General features: G+C 36.8%; 1 protein-coding gene and 1 pseudogene across 1 annotated transcript in view; both read right to left on the minus strand.

Annotated features, from left to right (window-relative positions):
* Positions 1 to 23,820, minus strand: part of COG5 (component of oligomeric golgi complex 5) — a 338,428-nt gene that overhangs the window by 218,338 nt on the left and 96,270 nt on the right. The window lies entirely within an intron of this gene.
* On the minus strand, positions 458 to 602 carry LOC129063579 (uncharacterized; annotated as a pseudogene).

Below are 23,820 nucleotides of genomic sequence, written 5' to 3' on the forward strand. Positions count from 1 at the left end.
TTTCTTCTTTCTTCTCTACGTTTAGAGCAACAATCTATTTCCCACTTTTTCTGTTCTGTCCTGTTAGTCTTCAACTGACCAACTGAATGGATCTTAGGGAGTGTTTAGTTGCTAGTACAGAGTATTACCAGTCAACACATCTCTTTTCCAACACCAAACGTTTCTTCAGAGTATTAAGTGATGGCTTATAAGAAATACAACACATTCCTTTCTCTTTAGTTCCATCCTTTATCCCATCTTTTCGAGCCTATGATGCTTCTAGTTCTGAGACTTGCCAGAATTCCATGAGGTGACATGTTTCTTCTTGGCTTCCTCTTTTGCAGGTATTCCTGTTTCTACTATCTACACTTTAATAAACCAATTACCCCTCATCTATCTGCTTTCCATATTCCAAAATTCTGTTAATTTCTCTCTTTTGATTTGTCTCTTTTGCATTTAATTAATTTTTTTTTAAATTTTATGTGCCCCAGGCATGAACCAGCTCTGGCCACCAACACAGGCAACAAGCTAGGATGAACTAAAGACTGTACAACTGCTTTGCCCCTGACTGATATAAGAGCAACACCACTAATCAGGTGTGTCCTTGGCCATTGCCAAGGGGTTCTTTTGCATTCTTTGTCTTTGTGGATTTATATCTTTTTATTCCTGTACTAAAGTCATTTCAGTGAATTTTAAAGAGGTGCAGAAATGAAGTTGTGCGTTCAATCCACTATGTGTAACCAGTAATACACAGCTTACATTTTGGTCAAACTAGAATACTAACTATGCCCCCCAACCCTAAATGCTTGCACCTTTCCAATTACCAAATAGCCCCCAAAATCCTATCTTTAGTGCTAAAACTACACATAACATCTTTTCTACTCTCCCAAACTGTAAATAATTTATCTTCTGAATTTTCACAGCATATTTCTTTTATTTCTTCTGGCATTTACTTAGACCATATGTGCTAAATTTTAATGACTAATGCTCAAAAATCTTCCACATTGCCCAAAGTTACTCACTTTACTAAAACACTTTAAATTCTATCAGTCAGTAATTTAGTAAAATGACTGAACTTTTGACATATAAAATACTCCTCAAACTGATAAGCTTACCATGTTAGTTTAATAAGAATTTTTCTATTTACACCAAACTATGAACCACGAACTCAGTAAATGTGATCTCTGATAAGTAAGGGAAGGAAATCCTGCACAATTTCAAGAACTAGGAATCTGGACTCTGAAATAAGAGTAAGCAGGATATGGATGGCAGGTGTATGAATAACCCACAGGTATTAAAAAATATATATATATACACATATACATACCCACATCACACTCAAGGTAAGCATCAGTCCAAAAGTAGGTCAACAATGTTCTTTCTTTACTTTACATATATGCCTCAGGCTACATGCTACCATCTAGAAATATGGTCTTGCTTGCTGTTTAAAACAGATTCATCGAAAAAAAATTTTAAAAGGCAGGAAGGAAAGAGAAAGTTACAGCATGTAATCTGTAACTGAGAAAGAGATAATTTAGATTTACAGACCATTTGAGTAGACAGTGGAGCCAACAATACACTACAAAAGGGGTGCTTCAAGGAATTCAAATGTGGTGAGATCTTGAAAGCTGAAGAAAGGGAACACCAGAAAGAGAGAACAAGATCCAAACATATAGTTTCAGGAATACTATAATAAAATAGTTGACATTACACTATACCTCTCCAGTTTGTTCATTCATACTTCCTAATCTCTTTCCAAGTATCAAAGAATAATATCCTCAAAAAGATGTAGTATGAAGGGTTTTCCTTTGCCGTGAATCCATTAAAAGGGCAAGTTTTATTTCTCAAATTGTGTTAGCTTGAAGTTAGAAAAACAATAAACAAATCTCAGAAAGGACAATTTGTGCAACAGAGAAAATATCTGTGGAAGTAACTCTGTTTATCAGGTGGTGATAAATAAAATTTGGTGTACTCATACATGGAATAATTTTTGGGCAATAAAAAGGAATAAAATACTGACACATACTACATTGATGAACCTTGAAAACATATACTAAGTGAAAGAGACAGTCACAAAGGATCATATACTATGTTATTCTACTTATGTGAAATATCCAGAATAGGCAAATCTATGAAAACAAAAAGTAGAATAGTGGTTGTATAATGCTGCATGGTTTGCAGGGAGGGAAATGGAAAGTGACAGCTAATGGGTACAGAGTTTCTTTGGGGGTTAATGAAAATGTATGAAAACTAGATGGTGGTCAAACTGGATAACTCTAAAAAAAACACTGAATTGTAAACTTTAAATAAGCATTTTACATGGTATGTTAGTTATATGTTAATAAAGCTGTTAAATTACCTCTGGACAAAATGGTATCTCTAATACAATAAAGTGCTATCACTGAAGAGAGACCTGAAATGTATCTTCCTAATAAAAAGTGAAAATGTAAATTGATTTTGCTGAATAGTACAAAAATAACTTTTTTGGCCTTGGCCAGGTAGTTCAGTTGGTTAAAGCGTTATCCCAATATCCGAAGTTTGTGCGTAGTTTGTGGGTTTGATCTCCGGTCAAGACACATACAAGAAGCAACCAATGAACGCATAACTAAGTGGAATACAAATCAATGTTTCTCTGTCTGTCCGTCTGTCTCTCCCCCTCTCCCCCCCGGCTTTCTCTGTCACTAAAAATCAATTTAAAAAGAAATCTTAATCTTATTTTGTGGTAGATTAAATTTCCCCATCTTCCAGAATAGTTTAGAATTTTCCCTCATGTTTATGGGCCCGGAAGAACTTAAACCAACTGGCATAGTTATGTTCCTACCTGTGACATTTAGCATATCTGCTACTACCAAATTGACATTATATGTTTCTTTTTTTTTTTCAATCTTCTAGCTGTAAAATATAAATGAGATCTCTAACAAAGGAGTAGGAAGCAGGAAAAACACTGGACTGAATGTCTATAAACATCTGCAAATTCTATAAATATTAAATAATTCAAATTTATTTACCTTAACAAAAATGAATTAGAGGTATGTTTCAAACAGTCCTACATACTGCTTTTATAAGATATTCACCTATGTAAATATTTCAGTAAAAATTCAATAAACTGATCAGTTGCATGCTAGAGCAGTAAATTAACCACAAAATTTATATTTAAAATACAGTCAAATTATTCAGGTTTATTTTCAATAGAGTTTAAATTATTCAAGTCCATCTCATCACATCACTTTCAGCAATAATAATTAAAACTAAAAAGTTGGCCATGTGAAGTAGCTAAGAACAAATCTTTTAGGGTTTTAAAGCTACAGGCTCAAATATTAAATCTTTTTTATCCCACTTTTTTTCCCACTCACTCCAACTCTACTTTTCAAAATTATACCTATTCTTATACCCCACCCAACCCTATTTCAAGAAACTTGTTCAGGTTCTTCAAATCTCTTCAAAAAGAGACCAGGGGGTCTCTTTTGAACCTTCATAGCACATCATTAATACTTCTTTTAAAATACTCACCATAATAAAATTATTTTTATACTTCTCTTAGATTCACTCACCCCAAATATTCAAACACCATATTCTAAGCTCTCAGACAGTAAAGACTATGCCTCCCCTGTAATACCTGAATTAGCAATTTTCACATAGAAAAGAATTAACTGAATTAAATAAAATGATTCTTCTAGACAACTGAAAATTAGAAAGGTAACAATCACAAATATTTCTCCAAGTCTTTTGACATTCATGCTCTAAAACTTTCTTATATGCATTACACTGGTAAGTTTTATATTAGTACCAATATAAACCTAACAGTTTAGTAATAAACTAGTTAATACTAGTTTATTATTAGTATTAGTATAAACCTAATAGTTTAGTAATAAACTAGTTAATACTAGTTTATATTAGTATTAGTATAAACTTACACTAGTAAATTTATATTAGCTATATAAATATAGCTAATAAGTATAGATTAAAAAATAAGTGGTAGGTCCGTAATTGTTAAATTTTATATTTAAAACCATATAGAGTGCATTTCCAAAATTTAACTGAGACAATAGAATGATTCCTCAAGATACAGTTTGATATACTAACTGTAAAACACTCAAGATTATAAAACTTTTTACATTTATGCTGTGTTTACACAAACTGAATGTAACTCTCCAGTGCATAACTGCTATTTACAAATGGGTTTCTGTTAATTCCACATTGGACTTAGCTGTTCAAAGATTAACTGAAAAATTGCCTTAATAAATCAGATTAGTTAACAAGTAATTATACCTTACCATATTCCATTATTTTACAAATTGTTTATTCTTCATTGCAAATAGAAGCTTCTTGATATCATAAGAGGTTAATTAACAACATTTCTTATGAAGACTAAAAATAATGGTATATACTTGAAAAGCATTTAAGTATTTGAACAGTGGTCATAATGCCACATTACCATTGATTCATTCATTCATTCACCAAACATTTAATTGATAATTAGGTGCTAGGCATTATGTTACACAGCACACCAATGAACAAGAGACATACCTATGGGAACAAGTCCAAAAACTGTCAAGAACACATAAACACAGAGCCACTGTGTACAGCTACACAAATTGTACACTGTACAATATTACAAGTGACATTCATATAAACTATGATGACAACAGTGCCCACTGAAGTTGTGGCACCACTCAGAAACCCTTCAAGTAACCCTTCTCCACATGTAATTACAGAAAGGTAAGTCATGTAGTTATGATGTGACCAAACTTGGCTGGGTCAAGTATTATCATATAAACAAAGAAAAACCAGTCACAGGGTTACTGAACTCAAGGGGCACACTGTTTGGGGTGTTCTATTCAGAAACAAGACATGGTTTTCGTTAAGTAGTTTTACTTATTTGCAGCAAGTAAAGGAGACAGGACTCACATCCAGAAGGGAGGCTTAGCAGTTGCTTATAAACACTATTTGTTTAATTACATGTTGATTTCTTGTAGTTGGCTAAACTTACATCCCATCAAGCTCATCAGGTTACATCTGCATCTGCAAACTGTTATGGTACATTTGAACATTTAGCGAGAATAGGATTTAGTAAGAACAGCCCAGACCTTGAGACCCTTGCTCTTTAACACTAGTCTTTAATCTTAAACTTTCCTTGAATTTCTCAAAAAATACTTCAGGATCCTTGATCTTAAAAGGGCACATTCAAAAACAGTAGTGCTAGGAACTTTAAGAAATACCTGTTTGTTTAAACTAGCTTAAGATGATATCTATTATTGACGTATAAAACTAGTTTCAACTAATCTCAATTTCAAATGAAAAACCAGTTTTAGAAAGGCTAAATAACTTGCACAAAATTACACTGCAGAAAACAAAATCAAACTCATAAATAAACAGAAAAATTGGTGGTAACCAGGGAAAGGAGGTTGGGAATAGTCAAAATGGGTGAAGGGGATCAAAAGTATGGTGATACATGGTACCTGGATTTTGGGGTTGAGCACTTTGTAGTGTATAGAGATGTCAAATTATAATGTTGAACACCTGAAATTTAAACAATTTTTAAAAATCACACTGCAGACCTGGGACGATATATGCTGAACGAGGTAATCTAGAACTGGTAGTTCATCATCATAGGCATCTGACATATGCCTGTGGTAGCCAGTTTTGAACGCGATCCTCTAATGATCCTTGCCTCCTGATAATCACAATCTTCTTTCTATTTAAAAATATTTTATTCATTATGCTATTACAGTTGTCCCATTTTTTTCACCCCTTTATTCTCCTCCATGCTGCACCTCACCCCCACCAACATTCCCCTCCTCCTTAGTTCATGTTCACGGGTCATACATATAAGTTCTTTGGCTTCTCCATTTCCTATACTGTTCTTAACCACCCCCTGTCTATTTTGTATCTACTGTTTAAGCTGCTTATTTCCTGTATCTTTTCCCCCATTCTCCCACCCTCCACTGATAACCCTCCATGTGATCTCCATTTCTGTGATTCTGTTCCTGTTGCAGATGTTTGCTTAGTTTGTTTTTGTTTTTGTTCCTTAGCTTCACTTGTTGATAGTTGTTTGTTGTCATTTTACTGTTCACAGTTTTGATCTTCTTCTTTTTCTTAGATAAGTCCCTTTAACATTTCATATAATAAGGGCTTGGTGATGATGAAAACTCCTTCACTTTACCTTATCTGCAAAGCACTTTATCTGCCCTTCCATTCTAAATGATAGCTTTGCTGGATAGAGCAATCTTGGCTGTATGTCCTTGTCTTTCATGACTTTGAAAACCTTGCCAGCAAGGTTTCTTTTGAGAAATAAGTGGATAGTCTTATGGGAACTCCTTTGTAGGTAACTGTCTCCTTTTCTCTTGCTGCTTTTCTGATTCTCTCCTTATCTTTAATACTGGGTAACTTAATTTTGATGTGCCTTGGTGTGTAGCTCCTTGGGTCCATCTCCTTTGGGACTCTGAGCTTCCTGGACTTCTCCTGGAAATCTATTTCCTTTGCCAGATTGGGGAAGTTTTCCTTCACTATTTTTTCAAACAAGTTTTCAATTTCTTCCTCTACCTCTTCTCCCTCTGGCACCCCTATGATTCAGATGTTGGAATGTTTAAAGTTGTTCCAAAGGTTCCTAAGGCTCTCCTCGTTTTTTATTTTTATTTCTTGTTTCTTTATTCTGTTCCAGTTGGATACGTATTTCTTCCTTCTGCTCCAAATTGTTGATTTGAGTCTCAGTTTCCTTCCCTTCACTGTTGGTATTTTTCTTTATTTCACTTTGCATAGCCTTGACTTTTTCCTCTATTTTGCAACCATACTCAACCATTTCTGTGAGCATCCTGATTACCAGCATTTTAAACTCTACATCTGATAGGTTGACTATCTCTTCATCACTTAGTTCTATTTTTGGAATTTTGATCTGTTCTTCCATTTGGGCTGTATTTTTTTGACTTCGTGTGGCTGTTACATTGTAAGGGACAGAGACTTACGTATTCACCAGAGTGGGGCAACCCATATCGCTGTGTTGTGATGCTCTATGTGAGGGAGGGGCCCGAGAGGGAACAAGGCCACTTGCTTGGCTCTCAGCAGGCTTTCCAGTCACTTCCCTGCTACCCACATGCAAAGTAGGATCTTCTGCTTCTGATTCTTGGGTGGGTGGGTTTGTGTATGTTCTCGGACACTGTGGGTCTCTCCAACGAACTCTCCTGAGAGGCTGGGAGTTTCTTCCACTACCGCAAACCCCATGGTTTTTTACAGCCAGAGGTTTTGATGCTTTCTTTTCCTGTGCTGGAACCCTGGGTTACAGTCTGCCTCTCTCTCATTGTTCTTCCCAGTTATCCACATGCAAATGTGGGACCACTCCATATACCAGGCACCACCTCGCCTGCCCAGGTTGGCCAGCCACCTCCTTGCCACGCATTCTCTCCACTCCAGCTGCCCGTCTCTGCCCCTCCTACCAGTCTGGATGATTGTTTCCTCTTTAACTCCTTGGACTCCCATACAGTTCGATTTTCTGGTAGTTCTGGTTACTTTTTATTTTTAAGTTTGTTGTCCTTTTGGTTGTGCAAGGAGGCAAAGTGTATCTACTTATGTCTCCATCTTGGCCGGAAGTCTGGACGCTCTTCTGTAGTATAATTTATTATTATACCAGTGTGGTCTATGTAATCAGTAAAATATGGGCAACAGGATGATATGTCATATCTGGGATTTGATTTTAAAATACACTGTGGCTTCTATCTTGTGTACTCAGATGTTGTCAAACTCATTCTCTCACTTCCTTTCTCAACACTCATTGTTGGAGAAATCAGCTGTCATGTTGTAAGCAACGCTATGAAAAGGCACTCATAGAAGTAACTGAGGTCTACCAACAGCCATGTAAGTGATCATGAAAATATCCTGAAGCTCCAGGGAAGCGTCCAAATGGCTATAGCTTCTGGACAGCTTCTATGCAAACTCTTGAGAGCCAGAATCACCCCCTGCTAATCTGGTTCTGCACTCCTGGCTCCACATACAACTGAACTCTTGTTTATATTAATTACATTATGGTTAAATTGGTTTTGTTATAGGCCATTTTGCTTAAAGTTGCAGAACTTAATGATGTTAAATTAGGATTCACTGAAGTTTGCTACTGCTGCCACAGAACTACAAAATTAGTAGCTTTAAATAATACTCACTCTCTCACAAATCTGTAGATATGAAGTCCAGTAGCTTCAGCTGGTGTTTTCTGCTGAGTATCACACGCTTGAAATCAAGGAGTCAGTTATCTATCTGCATTACACACTGGAGACTCTAGAGAGAATCTGCTTCCAGTCCTTCAGGTTTTGGACAGAATTCAATTTCATGCACTGCTAGGACCGAGGTCGCTGTTTCCTTCCTGGCTGCCCGCTTCTGAGGGCTGCTCCCACTGCTCGGCTCGCAGGCCCTAACCTTCATGTCAAGCTTTGAGTCTCACCGCACCTGCTTCTGCCTCATTTTCCCGACTCACCTCTTCCAACTTTAGCAAGGAAACACTCTCCACTTGTACGAGCTCATACATTAGTCCAAGCTCATTCAGATAATCCCGTATGATCTCCCCATCTCAAGATCCACAATCTTTTTTAAAAAATTATTTTTATTGTATGTTATATCCCCTTTATACCTTCCACCCCCGCCTGCAATCACTACAAGGATCCATAATTTTAATCATACTTGCAAAGTCTCTTTTACTGTGTAATAAAACCTATTCACAGGTTTTGGGAAATACAACATGAACAACTTCAGGGGGTCTATTATTTTGTTTACCGCACCCTCAATAACAGTGTTATTTAATAAATGTTGTTTTAAACTTTTATAATCTATTATACAACCAACATATAAACAATATACATACCAAGAGAAAAAAATGCCCTGAAATTATTGATCAGTATATATGGTTCTATATAAGGTGTTCAATATATCACATATTTATATAGACCAACGATTTTAAACCTTTTTCATATTCTATTACCTCTCTATGTGCCAACTCTCAGATCTGTATTTTCTGCCCCTTATTTTCTCCTGGAATTTCTCATCAAATGCACATATACAGTTCCCTATTAAACATCTACACCTGTGTGTCAAGAAAGCACTTCAAATTCAACATAATCCCATCATAAACTTATAATCATCCTGCATAATGTCATCTGTCCAAGGAGCTATAACTCAGTGAGGAGCCCTACTTGTTTAAACCAATCCGCTTAATTGGTCAAAATAGCCCTAACTCCTCTCACCAAATCTCACTGCTTCTATATCTCCTTAAAATGGGTCTTAACTACTTTGTCCCATCCTCAATATTCCAATAATTCTTACCACAATCAACTCTCTAATTACGCTCCCAACTTTCTAATTCATGACATTGCCATCAAAGTGATCCTTCTAAAAGAGAAGTGTGACCACATTACTCTCTCACTTAAAAGCCTGTAGTGGAGTCATTATTGCCCTCCCGTAAAAGTTCAAATTCTCTAACAAGGCTTGCACGATCCTTTACTATCTGGTCCTCTCTCTCAACACTTTGCTGTCCTCTCCCCTTGTCTTTCATACTTCTAATTTGTAGGAAAGACTGGTATACTTTCATCAATCTGGACCAGTACCCATCCCCTTGATCTGGTTAATATCTGAGTATCATTTATGTCTCAGCTTATCTACTGCCTCTGCAAAGCTTTCCCTGATCATCTCTCACCAGATTATTTCCCAGATTATTTTACAATTTCATAGCACCTCATATTTAACCCTTAGGATTGCATTTACTCTACCATCATAGTATATTTGTCTCTCTCACTAAAATAAAAACTTGTTCTTTATCTTTGTGTCACTAGAACCTTACCTACTGTCGGATACACAGAATTAAGGAATAAATACTTATTAAATGACTAACCAAGCCATCAGACTTTCCTATGATAATTTTGATATTATATAAATAACCTCCTAATAGTCATGTCTTCATTACATAAAAGCAAGCATTATATATAGCTAAAGGTACAAGAGTCAAATCTCCCATACAGTACATTCGATGATAAAAATGACAGTATTTTCAAGAATTCCCAGTTTTTAAATATTACTCTTCCGAGAGTGCCTATGTGCAGTATCATTAATGAAAATCTGAAAAATAATAGAGAACTAACCAAGATGAGACTAAGAAAGTGGACAGGGCTGGGCTACATACTATCAAAATGACTCCCTGAACATCAACAACACCATGTGTTTCAACCTTATGTCTCAGCAAATAAATCATTACAAATCAAGGAATCTTCCAAGACAAATGAAAGAGAGTCAAAACCTAAAATGTGAAATTTAATGTTTTCACAGAGCAATTTCTCAGTCATGATAACATTTTACTGTTCTCCTTTATAAAGCTAATGAAAACAATTATATTTTTAACCTATCTTTAGTATCTTCATTACACCACATATACAAAAAAAGATCATGCCTGACTGGTGTGGCTCTGTTGGTTGGGCCTCATTCCACAAAGTGAAAGGTCGCCAGTTAGATTCCCAGTCAGGGCCCATGCCTGGGTTGCAGGTTCAGTCCCCAGTGGAGGCATGTATGAGAGGCAACTGATCAATGTTCCTTTCTCACATCAATGTTTCTCTCCCTGTCTTTCTCTTCTCCCTCTCTTCCTCTCTAAAAATAAAAAAAACCATTTCTTAAAAAAGATTATAATAGCATGGTACAAACTCCGATTCACTAATGTAACAGTTCATGTGATTCAACAGATTTAAATACTGAACACAGCTATTATGATACTGTTTCTTTATTCTGGGCTCAAATACTCTTAAATCCAAGTGTAACATCAAACACACATTTAAAAATGATAAACTATTGTACTCTGAATACTTCCAGGTCATTCAGTGTAACTTTCCTTAATTCTGAAAAATTTTGAGTTATATTTAACATATTTAAAATATCCAATTCTAAACTAATTTTTGAAATTTATTCAGATAGAACACTCATTAATGATGACATTGTGTGCCCATCAACGAGGAAGAACAGGAAAATTCAAGAGTAAAGGACCATTACAAAACTAATCAAGCCACACAAAAGGAAGCAGTTATAATACAACACATAAAGCCCTGCCAACTTGTAGTATATGTGATTGCAAAACAATAATCAAAGAATAATTGCATCTATAAAAATATATAGTCCCAGAGTATAAATACCTAGTTTATGATATAGCTACTTAAGAGAACAACCTACCATAAATACAGTCTTGAAAGCTTAAAATGATTTCAAATTTTAATTCAATTCAGAAAATTACATGAAATCTGAAAAATAACATCTACAGATGGAAGTCTAGTACTGTGTGTTTTACCTCTGGGAGTTGCAGGCTGCACCATGATTCTATTCTTACATTATAAATCTGTTGTGTGGGGAGAGGGGGAGGAATAACTCTGTTACCCCAAAGGAAAAAAAAAAAAAAGGATAGAACAAATTGTTGTAAGAACATGTAGTTTTTTAGTGTCTTAATCCTTTACAAGTAACCTTAATCTTTAAAGTTTCTTTTTTATATAAACAGACTCATCTATATTTAAAATACTGAATGCCCCTTGCATTTCATAGTATAAGAATGATCCAGAGAAGTCACTGATACTTAATTCACATGACTGCTTTTTTTAAACCTGTAGTATCATAAGAAAAATGAGGGATTCTTCTGTATTTTTTTCCTCCCCATTATAAACCAAAACACTAATGCAAACCACAACATGAAGGAGAAAAGAGAAGAGGGACTTTTGGGACAGCAGCTGTGCTGAAGCTCAAGCAAGAACATGTGTTGGCGGGTCTGTGAGGGGACGCCTGCAACACAATGTGCCTAGAGCTAGTCTGATCCCTAAATTTTTTTTCTTAAATTATGTACTTGATGTTTTGTCTTTTAAATAACTATATCCTTCCCTACCATAGGATATTTTGGCTTGAAACGTTCTTCTATTCAATAGTCTTAGTATGTTGCCACTAGGGGTTTGGCAGCGCGGGGGAGCACGGGGAGGGTGTTAATTTATGAAATGAAAAACATGGCAAAGATCACCTCAGAAATGAGTATGTATCATAAATACAACTTACACCTATGTACTTTACTTCTCTTTAAAGCAATTCTTTTCTCGTTTAGAATTAAACACAACTAAAAGTATTTAAGAAGGTGTAAATGAACTTTGAAGAGGATGAGAGCAGGAATCCACATAGCAGGTTTCAACGTAAATGAAAGAATATGTATATATCTACACTTGACAGAGAATGAAATGATGAACAAATAACTATAGAGCTAGATAGGCTCTTGCATGGGATACATAGGAAGCAAGAAGTTGACAAAGTTCAAGCCTCAATTTTTCTCCTATTTTTACATTTATTTGTAATTAATTTCTTTTTAATTATAATTAACATACTGTAATACATTACTTTCATGTGTACAACATACTGATTTAACATTAATCGACCTTACAAAGTAATCACCACAATAAGCCTAGTAACCATCTATCATGAGCCACAGTTACTATGTTACTCACTCTATTCTCTATGCTGTACATTACATTCCTATGACTGAAAACTGGACGTTTGTACAATTTTTTGTAATTCTATTTTTTCCAATAAAGTAAGAAGGTAAGGTCTTCTGGTAAAAGTGAGAGGGGGAAAGTTCCTTGACAAAGTTGTGCCAAGTCTGATCTAACTAAGGCCCATGGGCCAAATATTCAAGTTAAGAATAATGTTTACATTCTTAAAGGGTCAGAAAATAAAGAATATGTGACACAGACTCTATGTGGCGTACAAACACTAAAACGTTGACTGTCTTACTGTTTAAAGAAAAGTTTGCCAATCCTGGGTCTACATAATAAAAGATGGGGAAAAGATTACACTTTAGAAGACATAAATTTGCAAAAGCATCCATCTACATAACTGTATAATCTTTATTCTAGAGGTTTATTTTTCTTCTCCAAAAGGGAAAAAAATAATAGAGGCACCTACAAGAGTATATTTTCCTTCTTCACTTTCAATGTTGGTTATATTTTTCTTGCTTCATTGTTTTGTTGATTAGGTTCCACTTATAGGTGAGATCAAATGGTGTATGTCTTTCACCCCCTGGCTAATTCCACTTAGCATAATGCTCTCCAGTTCCATCCCTGCTGTCACGAAGGGTACTAGCTCTTTCTTTCTGCTGCCTAGTATTTCATTGGGTAAATGTACCATGGTTTTTTGACCCACTCATTTATTGATGGACAATTAGGTTACTTCCAGGACGTAGTTATTGCTAAGTGTGCTGCTATGAACACTGGGGTGCAGAGGTCCTTTTGAATGGGTGTCTCAGGATTCTTAAGATGGTATCACAACAGTGGAATTGTTGGATCAAAAGACAGTTCCATTTTTAGATTTCTGAGGAAATTTCATACTGTTTTCCACAGTAGCAGTACCAGTCTGCATTTCCACCAACAGTGCACTAGGGTTCCATTTTCTCAACAACCTCAACAGTACTTGTTGTTTGTTCATTTGTTTATGGTGGCCATTCTGACCGGTGTGAAATGGTATCTAATTGTGGTTTTAATTTGCTTTTCTCTGATGGCTAGTGATGATGAACATCCTTTCATATGACTCTGGGCCCTGTGTATGCCCTCCTTGGAGAAGCGTCTGTTCAGGTCTTTTGTCCATTTTTTAATTGGGTTGTTTGCCTTCCTGGAGTAGAGTCATTGGAGTTCTTTATGTTTTGGACATCAAACTCTCGCCCGAGGAATCACTGGCAAATATATTTTCCCATACAGTTGGTTCCCTTTTCATTTTGCTGATGTTTTCTTTAGCCATACAGAAGCTTCTTATTTTGATGAAGTCCCATTTGTTTATTCTTTCCTTTATGTCCCTTGCTCTAAGGGACATATCGGGGAATATATTGCCGCATGGAATATCTGAGTTTCCTACCTATGTTCTCCTCTAGGACTTTTATGTGTCATAACTTATATGGAAGTATTTTATCCATCTTGAGTTTATTTTAGTGTATGGTGTAAGTTGGTGGTCGAGTTTCAGTTTTTTGCATGTAGCTGTCCAGATCGCACAACACTATTTGTTGAAGGGGCTATTTTTATTCCATTTTATGCTTCTGCCCCCTTCATTGCATATTATCTGACCATAGAGACATGGGTTTATTTCTGGGCTCTCCATTCTGTTCCATTGATGTATGTGTCTGTTCTCATGCCAGTACCAGACTGTTGTTATTACAGTGGTCTTGTAATATAGTTTGATATCAGGTATTGTGACCCCTCCTATTGTGTTTTTCTTTCTCAAAATTGCTGCAGTTAGTGGGGGTCATTTATGGTTCCATATAAATTCTTGAAATGTTTGTTCTGTATCTGTGAAATATCTCATTGGTATTTTAATAGGGATGATGTTCAATCTATAAATTGCTTGGGGGAGTATGGACATTTCAATGATGTTAATTCTTTCAATTCATGAACATGGTATATGCTTCCATTTATTTGTGTCTTCCTTAATTTCTTTCTTCAGTGTTGTGTAGTTTTCTGAGTACAAGTCTTTTACTTCCCTGGTAAAGTTTATTCCTAAGTACTTTACTTTTCTTGTTGCTATAACAAATAGGATTTTTTCCTGATTTCTGATTCTGAGTTTCATTGTTGGTGCACAAAAACACCTTGATTTCTGAATATTGACTTTGTATCTCGCTGTTTTGCAAAATTCACTTATTAGGTCGAGTACTTTTTTGGTGGAGACTATACGGTTCTCTAGGTACATTATCATGTCATCTGCAAACAATGATAGTTTTACTTCCTCCTTTCCAATTTAGATGCCTTTTATTTCGTTTTCTTGTATGATCACTATGGCCAGGACTTCCAATACTATGTTGAATAGAAATGGTGAAAGCGGACAACCTTGTCTTGTTCCCAGTCTTAGTGGGAAAACTTAGATTTTGCCTCTTGAGTATGATGATGGCTGTAGGTCTTTCATATATGGCCTTTATTATGTTGAGGTATGCCGCTTTTACTACCATTTTGCTGAGTATTTTTATCATAAAAGGAGGCTGAACTCTATCAAATGCTTTTTCCATATCTATTTTTATGATCATGTGATTTTTGTCTTTCATTTTATTTATGTGATGTATTACACTTATTAATTTGCAAATATTGAATCACCCTTGCATCCCTGGGATGAATCCCACTCAATCATGGTGGATGATCTTTTTAATGTATTGCTGGATGAGGTTTGCCAATATTTTGTTGAGGATTTTAGCCTCTGTGTTTATCAGTGATATTAACCTGTAGTTTTCTTTCTTTCTTGTATCTTTATCTGGTTTTGGGATTAGGGTGATGTTGACTTCACAAAGAGTTTGGGAGTATTCCCTCTTCTTTGGTTTTTTGGAATAATCGGAAAAGGACAAGGGTTAGCTCTTCCTTAAACGTTTTGTAAAATTCTCCTGTGAAACCATCCATTCCAAGGCTTTTGTGTGCCAGGGGTTCTTTGATTACTCCTTCAATTTCACCAGCTGTTATCAGTCTGTTCAGGCTTTCACTGTTGTGTGTTCATGTTCATTCAGTGTTGGAAGGTTACATTTTTCTAGAAATTTGTCCATTTTCCCAGGTTTTCAAATTTCTTGGCATATAATTGTTCATAGTAATTTCTAATCACACATACACATAGTAATACAATCTAATCACACACAGTTCATAGCAATTTCTGTTAACTTACTAATACAAGTAAGTTCACAGTAATACAATCTAATCACACAGAGTAATCTAATACAAATTCGTTGTATTTCTCTGGTATCAGTTGTAATTTCTCCTCTTTCATTTCTGGTATTATTTATTTGGGTCCTCTCTCTTGTTTACTTTATGAGTCTGCTTAACCGCTTGTCCATTTTGTTTATCTTTTCAAAGTACCAGCTCCTGGATTTGATCATTTGACTTGTTCCTTTAGTCTCTATGTCATTCAGTTCTGCTCTGATCTTGATTATTTCCTTTCCTCTACTTGCTCTGGGCTTTGTTTGTTGTTGTTCTCCAGTTCTTGAAGATGTAATGTTAGGCTGTTTATTTGAAATGTTTCTACCTTTTTTACATAGGCCTGTACTGTCCTCTGAGGACTGCCTTCTCCATGTCCCATAGGTTTTGGACTGTTGTGTGTTCATGTTCACTTGTTTCCAGAAACTTTTTTATTTCTTCTTTGATCTCATTATTGACCCATTCATTATTTAATACCATGCTATTCATTCTTCATGAGTTTGAAAGTTTTTGAGTGTTTTCCTTGAGGCCAGTTTCTAGTTTCAAGCCCTTGTGGTCTGAGAAAATGCTTGTTATAATTTCAATTTTCTTGAATTAGTTGAGGTTGTTGTATCCTATCACATGGTCCATCTTTGAAAATGTTCCATGTGCATTTGAAAAGAATGAGTATTTTGCCTCTTTGGGAAGAAAGGTTCTATAAATATCAGTTAAGTCCATTTGATCTAAGGTGTCATTCAGTTCCAGGATAACCTTGTTGATATTTTGTTTGGAAGATCTATTCATTGTTGACAATGGGGTGTTAAAATCCCCTACTATCAGTGTGCTGCTGTCTATATCTTTCTTGAAGTCCTCCAAGATTTTCCTTATATATTTGTGTGCTCCTATGTTGGATGCATATAGGTTTACAATGTTTATGTCTTCCTGATGGATTCTTCCTTTGAATATTATGAAATGTTGTTCTGGGTCTATTTCTATGGTCTTTGTTTTGAAATCTATTTTGTCTGATATAAATATCGCTGCCCTGGCTTCTTTTTCCTGTCCATTTGCTTGGAATATTTTTTTCTATCCCTTTACTTTCGGTCTGTGTAGGTCCTCTGTTCTGAGGTGGGTCTCTTGTAGGCAGTATATGTGCGCGTCATGTTTTCTTATCCATTTGGCTATGCTGTATCTTTTGATAGGATCATTTAATCCATTTACATTTAAAGTTATTATTGATAGGTACTTATTTATTTCTTCCCTTTGTACCTGTGTTCCTCTCTTTCTCACTCTTCTTCTTCATCTTCTTAAAGCAGTCTCTTTACCATATCTTGCAATGCTGGTGGTGAAGGTGTATTCTTTTAGCCTTCTTTGGTCTGGGAAACTCCTGATTTCACCTTTCATTTTAATTGAGAGCCTTGCTCAGTAGAGCACTCCTAGTTGCAGGCCTTTGCTTTTCATCACTTGGATTACTTGGAGTATTTCTTGCCATTCCCTTCAGGCTTGCAGTGTTTCTGTTGAGAAGCCAGCTGCCAGCCATACCAGGGTTCCCTTGTATGTTACTATCTGTTTCTCCCTTGCTGCCTTTTGGATTCTCTCTGCCTTTGATATTTGCCATTTTAATGATCATGTATCTTGAAGTGGACCTCATTGGGTTCCTCTTGAATGGGACCCCCTGTGCTTCCTGGACTTGTGTGAATTTTTCTCTCCTCCAATTAGGGAAGTTTTCCATCACTACTTTTTCAAACAGGTTCTCTATCCCTTCCTCACCCTCTTCTCCTTCTGGTATCCCTGTTATACAGATATTATTACGTTTCAGGTTGTCCTGAATTTCCCTAAATGCCTCTTTATTCCTTTTGAGTCTTTTTTCATTTTCTTGCTCTGTCTGGAAGAGAAATCTTGTCCTCCAGCTCACTGATTCGATCCTCTGCTATCTAGCCTGTTTTTGATTCCTTCTACTGTGTTCTTCAATTCAGAAATTGTATTCTTCATGTCCTCCATTTCCTTTTGTCTCTTATTGATAGTTTCTATGTCCTTTTTCATGCTGATAACTATATCATGCAGTAAGTTCCTCATATTTTACCTGTAGTTTTTGGTAATTCTCTCTGAGCTCACTGAGCTCATTGAGCTTCCTTAGAACCATTTTTTTGAACTCAGTATCTTAGAGTTTATTTGCCTCTATTTCACTGAGTTCTCTTTCTAGAGATTCCTACTTTCCTTTCAATTAGGGTGTGTTTCTCTGTCCTCCCATTATTTGTGAGACTCTCCTTTTTTGCTTCTGCTTCTTAAATGATCTGTCTTGACTTCCTGACTTTGTGGTGTAAATCTCTATGGTAGGAGACCTGTGAGATTCAGTGGTGCAGTTTCCTTGATCTCCTGAACTTAATGCTCTTCGCATTCCTTTTATGCCTTTTATGCTGGCGGAAGTAAGTGGGTTTCGATTTTTGTTCAGTCATTCTTTGGTGGGTCCTTCTCTCCACCTGGTTGACTGAGGGTCACTCTGCCCACGACGTCTTGTGTGTTTTTAGCAAGTGCTGCCAGAACAAAAACTACAGACACCAAAAAACAAACCCATATCCACAAAAATAACTCCCCCCTGAGATCCCACTATCAACAGCAAATGAAGCAGTATTAATAAGGCTGTAAAGAGATTAAGACTATTATAAGAAAGGAGAGAAATAAACCATTTGTATAAAACCTAATGACTTAATATGCACAAACTTGATGGACCGGAAATGAACATTAAAAAGCTTTACAGTAAAGTAAATATCTCAAATCATGGAGAAGACCACAGTGGATTTCTTCTCAGTAGCCTCTAGTATTTACCGCTGTTTTTTCTCTCCGGATCTGCCTCTGATGGTGTCAGATATTGACCCCCTCTGACCTTAGGCAGTCTGTTCGATACTTCCAGGAATCTACTGTCTGTGGCTGTCTTCTTTAGTTGTTAATTTAGTAAATTTACTTCTTTATTTTTATTTTTTATTGATTTTAGAGAGAGGAGAAGGGAGAGAAAAAGAGAAACATCAATTTATTGTTCCACTTATTTATGCTCATTAATTATGATAGTGCCCGTAAGTTTGGCCTTTATAATGTTGAGGTATGATCTGTCTATTCCCATTTTGCTGAGAGTTTTTATCATAAATTGGTCCTAGATTTTGTCAAATGCTTTTTTGGCACCAATTAATCACGTGATTTTCATCCTTCAGACAATCTCTTAAATAAATGGTGTTGGGAAAATTGGACGGGTATGTGCAAAAAAAAAGGAAAGTAGACCACTAACTTAAACCATATACAAGAATAAATTCAAAATGGATTAAAGACTTAAATGTAAGTTGCAAAAACATAAAAATTCCAGAAGAAAATATAGGCAGTAAAATTTCAGACTATTTTTAGCAGCATTTTTTCTGATATTATCTCCTTGGCAAGGAAAAAAATAAACAAATGAGACTACATAAAGCTAAAAATCTTTTGCACAGCCAAAGTAATCATCAACAAAATGAAAAACTAACCCACTGAATGGGGTAACATATTTACCAATGAAACATCTGATAAGGGGATAATTTCCAAATATAAAGAACTTATACAACTCAACACCAGCAAGACAAACAACCCAATTAAGAAATGGGCAAAAGACCTAAACAGATACTTCTCCAAAGAAGACACACAGATGGCCAATAGACATATGAAACAATACTCCACTTTACCCTGGCTGAAAGTTGTCCCATACACCAAATGGCTGTGAGTTTGATTTCTAGTCAGGGGACATATCTTGGTTGCAAGTTCAATCTCTGGTCAAGGAACTTGCATGTGGGAGGCATATGATAGATGTTTCAATCTCACATTCATGTCTCTCTCTCTCTCTCTCCCCACCATCTCCCCCCATCTCTCTCCAAAATTAATAACATATCTTCGGGTGAGGATCAAAAAATAATAATAAAAATAAAAAAATGAACATTTTTAAAAATGCTCAATGTCACTAATTGACATTGATGCAAATTAAAATCACAATGTGAGATCAGCTCACACTTGTCACAATGGCCATCATTAACAAATCAATAAACAAGTGCTAGCAAGGATGCGGAATAAAAAGAACACTATTGCACTATTTGTGGGAATGCATATTGGTGCAGCAACTGTGGAAGGTAAAAATGAAACTGCCTTATGACTCAGCAATCCCACTTCTTGGAATATTATCCTAAGAATCCCAAAAAACTAATTCTAAAGATGTATGCATCCCTGTGTTCACTGCAACATTATTTATAATAGTCAAGATCTGGAAACAGCCCAAGTATACATCAGTAGATGACTGGATAAAAAAATGGTAGTAATTCTACGTCACAGAATACTACATGGCCATAAAAAAGAAGGGAATCTTACCTCTTGCAACAGCATGGACAGTAAGTGAAAGAAGCCAGTCAGAGAAAGACAAATACCATAGGATCTCACTTATATGTGGAATCTAATGAACAAAATAGAAACAGAGGCAGGAAACAGACTGACAGCTGTCAGAGGGGCTAGGTTGGGGGCTGGATGAAAGAAGGTGAAAGAATTAAAAAAAAAATATATGTATATGATATATTTTGTCATTTTGATATATGATATATGTATATGATATCATATGGACGTGACAGACATGGACAAGAGTGTGGTGATAACCAGAGGGAAAGGGGGTGGTAGTAGGTGGAGGTGGGCAAATGGGGATGGAAAGAAACTTTGCTTTGGACGCTGGGTGCAAGATGCAGCGAGCAGAAGATGTTTAGCTGAGTTGTCCACTCAAAATCTGTACGGTTTTGTGAACTAATGTCAGCCTAATAAATTCAATTTAAAAAGTATTTAAAAAAATGGAAGAGGGACAAAGGAAGTGATATATTAAGAATTATATTAAGAATTTATCATTATGGCCCTGGCAGGTGTGTTTCAGCTGGTTGAAGGGCCATCCCATAAGCTGAAAGGTCACAGGTTTGATTCCCAATCACAGTGCATGCCTAGGTTCCAGGTTCTGCCCCTAGTCTGGCTGTGATGCTTAGGAGACACAACCAATTGACATTTCTCTCTCACATCAATGTTTTTCTCCTTTTCTCTCTCCTTTCCTTCCCACCTCTCTAAAATCATTAAGCATGTCCTCAGGTGAGGATTTTCAAAAAAGAGAATATAATATTATGTATGATGTGATCTATTACTTGTAAATAGACTGTCATTAGTTAATCATCTATAGCATAAAACCTAAAACACACTAAAATAAGAAAACTAAAAGAGCTAGTAAGTTCATATGCTATTATTCCATTTTTATTATTCCATTTTATTTATTCATTACTAAATGCAGTAGTAATTATATACTCCATTTTTACTATTCAATTTTGTTTGGAATAGTCAAAATTGAATAGTAAAGATTACTCCTTCCAAAAGAAGGTGAAAAAAGTTGAAAAATTAAAATAGAAAACATAGAAGAAACAAAACAAATGCCAAGTACAGGACTTAGCAAAACCATATGTAAAATTATCCAGTTATACCTCGGTACCCATCAGCTTCAGAACTCAGCAAAGCCTGAATTCATTGCATTCTGATGAATAAAAAAATGTTTCAGCACTCGGTGCTTGCTCGCCACTTGGCAAGCGTCTCTTATGTTGAAACAGAGGTCAAGTGTCAGTTTCATGGTAGCTGGGGAACAGGTTGGTACTTGTAAATTTCAGCATTCATCAGGAATTTTTCAGCACTCATCACAAGTTCCAAAACAAATTAGTGACAAGTACCACAGTACCATGGTATTAACTGTAGGTGCTCTGCATAAATGGATTCATACAGGGAGAGACTGGGTTGTGTGGCTTCAGGGAGAGGGCTGGAGGGACAGGCACCAATGTCCCTGTGGGGAGTCCTTCTACCACCCCACCCTAAGATGTCATTTGTCCTGGGTCAAGCACTCCCCTCCATAAGGCCTGTGGAGATGCACTAGCCCCATTCTCCTGACATCCTATTGATCTCGCCCTGCCAAGCTGCTGCCATGAGAAGGAATCAGCTAGCTGTGGCCAGCCTGGTCCCACATTGCAACCTTTCTTGAAGGGCTCTTGAGGAGATCCATGCAGACTCAACAGATGTCAGAGATGCACAGGAAGAGACCAAGTTTGTATGGCTTTCTCGCAAGGCCCATTTTTTCCCATGTACTCAGACTGGCACCACCATTCCGGTGTAGAGCGCTTCCTCCACACTGCCAGCTATTAATCTCTTTGAGCCTGATGAACTCTACTGGCCTGGCCCTGACGCCTTCCTAAGATCCCACCCCACCACAGAGATATGCAGGCCCCAGACAGGTGGTAGCTGGCCTTGGTGAACCTCAGAACACCTGAGAGACCTCAGAACAAGTACTGCCACCAAGTTTGAATCTGTACCAACACAGTGAGACACGCACCTCTACCTGGTAACTCAGGAAGAACTTGCCACACAAATCATGTTCTGTCAGAGGCTCCTTCAGTGGCTAGTCAAAGCCCAACTGTGAGGTGCCTTGGGCCATTTGCAAGCATGCCCCAGACTAAGGACTAAAGAAAGATGGCTTCCCCTGGCCCTCCCATGCACACCCAGGCCCAGCAGAGACAGCCACCAACTGTAAATCACTTTGTAGCTCCTAAAAGGTAGCCGAAGACCAGTCACAGGAAGTGTCTAATAGTGACCTGCTCAGGAATTGCTTCGAAGAGACCCCAGAACCAGCACACCGGTGGCTAACTTCAGAGCACGTCAAAGCATGAAACAATTAGCTCTGCAAGGGGCACACCCAAAAGGAGATCTTGGATCAGACCCTGATGGGGCAATTACACTTCATCGGGGGCTTCAAAGGGTCAGCACCTACACAGCAGCTCGAACTCTGTGGTCAGAGTCAGTCCTCACTGTCAGCCAGCCAGAGGGTCAACTCCACTTATGGATGGGCCAACCATCAAAACTGAACTGAAATAGGAGGGTTCACATAACCCACACAAGGGGACAGTCAATGGAGCCCCAAGCTCAGGTGATCAGGGAGACTGGACCACTAAGCCCCATGGGAACCTACTGAATAAGGGCACTCTAACAAGACTAAAACACATAGCACATCTATCTAATACACAGAAATATATACAGAGACAAAGTCAAATGGGGAGAAAATGAAATCCCCTAATCACCAGAAAAAGAACTAAATGAAAAGGAGGCAAGCAACCTACTAGATACAAAGTTCAAAACAATGCTCATAAGCATGTTCGATGAACTTAGGAGATGAATGGATAAACTCAGTGAGAACGTCAACCAAGAGATAGTAAGCCTTAAAAAGGACATAAAAACCATTTTAAAAAATTAGAAATAAAAAATACAATATCTGTAATGAGAAATACACTAGAAGAAATCAAGAAATCAATAATGTATTACATGAAACAGAGAACTGAATCAGTAATTTGAAAGACAAAGTAGGAAAAATCATCCAATTGGAGAAACAAAAAGAAAAAAGAATTTAAAATAATAAGGACAGTTAAGGGATCACTGGAACAAAATTAAGTATAATAACATTCACATCAAAGGAGTACCAGAAGAGAAAGAGAGAGCAAGGAATTCAGAACATAATTGGAAGGAATAATGACCAAAAACCTACATAACCTGATGAAGGAAAAAGACACACTAATCCAGGAAGCACTGAGAAACCCAAACAAGGTGAGCCAAAGAGGCTTACACCCAGACACATCATAATTAAAACGGCAAAGGTTAAAGACAAAGAGAGAATCAGAAAAGCAGCAAAGGAAAGACAGTTAGTTACCTATAAAGGAGTCCCATAGGACTGTAAGCCGATTTGTCAACAGAAACTTTTCAGACCAGAAGGGACAACATGAAATATTCAAAGTGATGAAAAGCAAAAACCAAAAACCAAACTACTTTTCCCAGCAAAACTAACATTTAAAATTAAGTCAAATGAAGGACTCATGGACATGGAAAACAGTATGGTGACTGTTGGGAGGAGGGGTGCATAAGGGGACTACATGGTAATGAAAAAAAAATACAATAAAGATTAAATTTTAAAAAAAAAACGAGTTCACCAGAAAAGAAAAAGGTGCCCTGGCAGGTGTGGCTAAGTGGACTGAGCAGTGGCCTGTGAACCAAATGGTCTCCGGTTCGATTCCCAGTCAGAGCACATATCTGGGTTGTGGGCCAGGTCCCCAGTAGGGGG

The sequence above is a fragment of the Pteronotus mesoamericanus genome, unplaced genomic scaffold (genome assembly GCF_021234165.1).
Source record: "Pteronotus mesoamericanus isolate MK-2021 breed Mesoamerican mustached bat unplaced genomic scaffold, CSHL_Meso_final scaffold_85, whole genome shotgun sequence".
Taxonomy (NCBI): domain Eukaryota; kingdom Metazoa; phylum Chordata; class Mammalia; order Chiroptera; family Mormoopidae; genus Pteronotus; species Pteronotus mesoamericanus.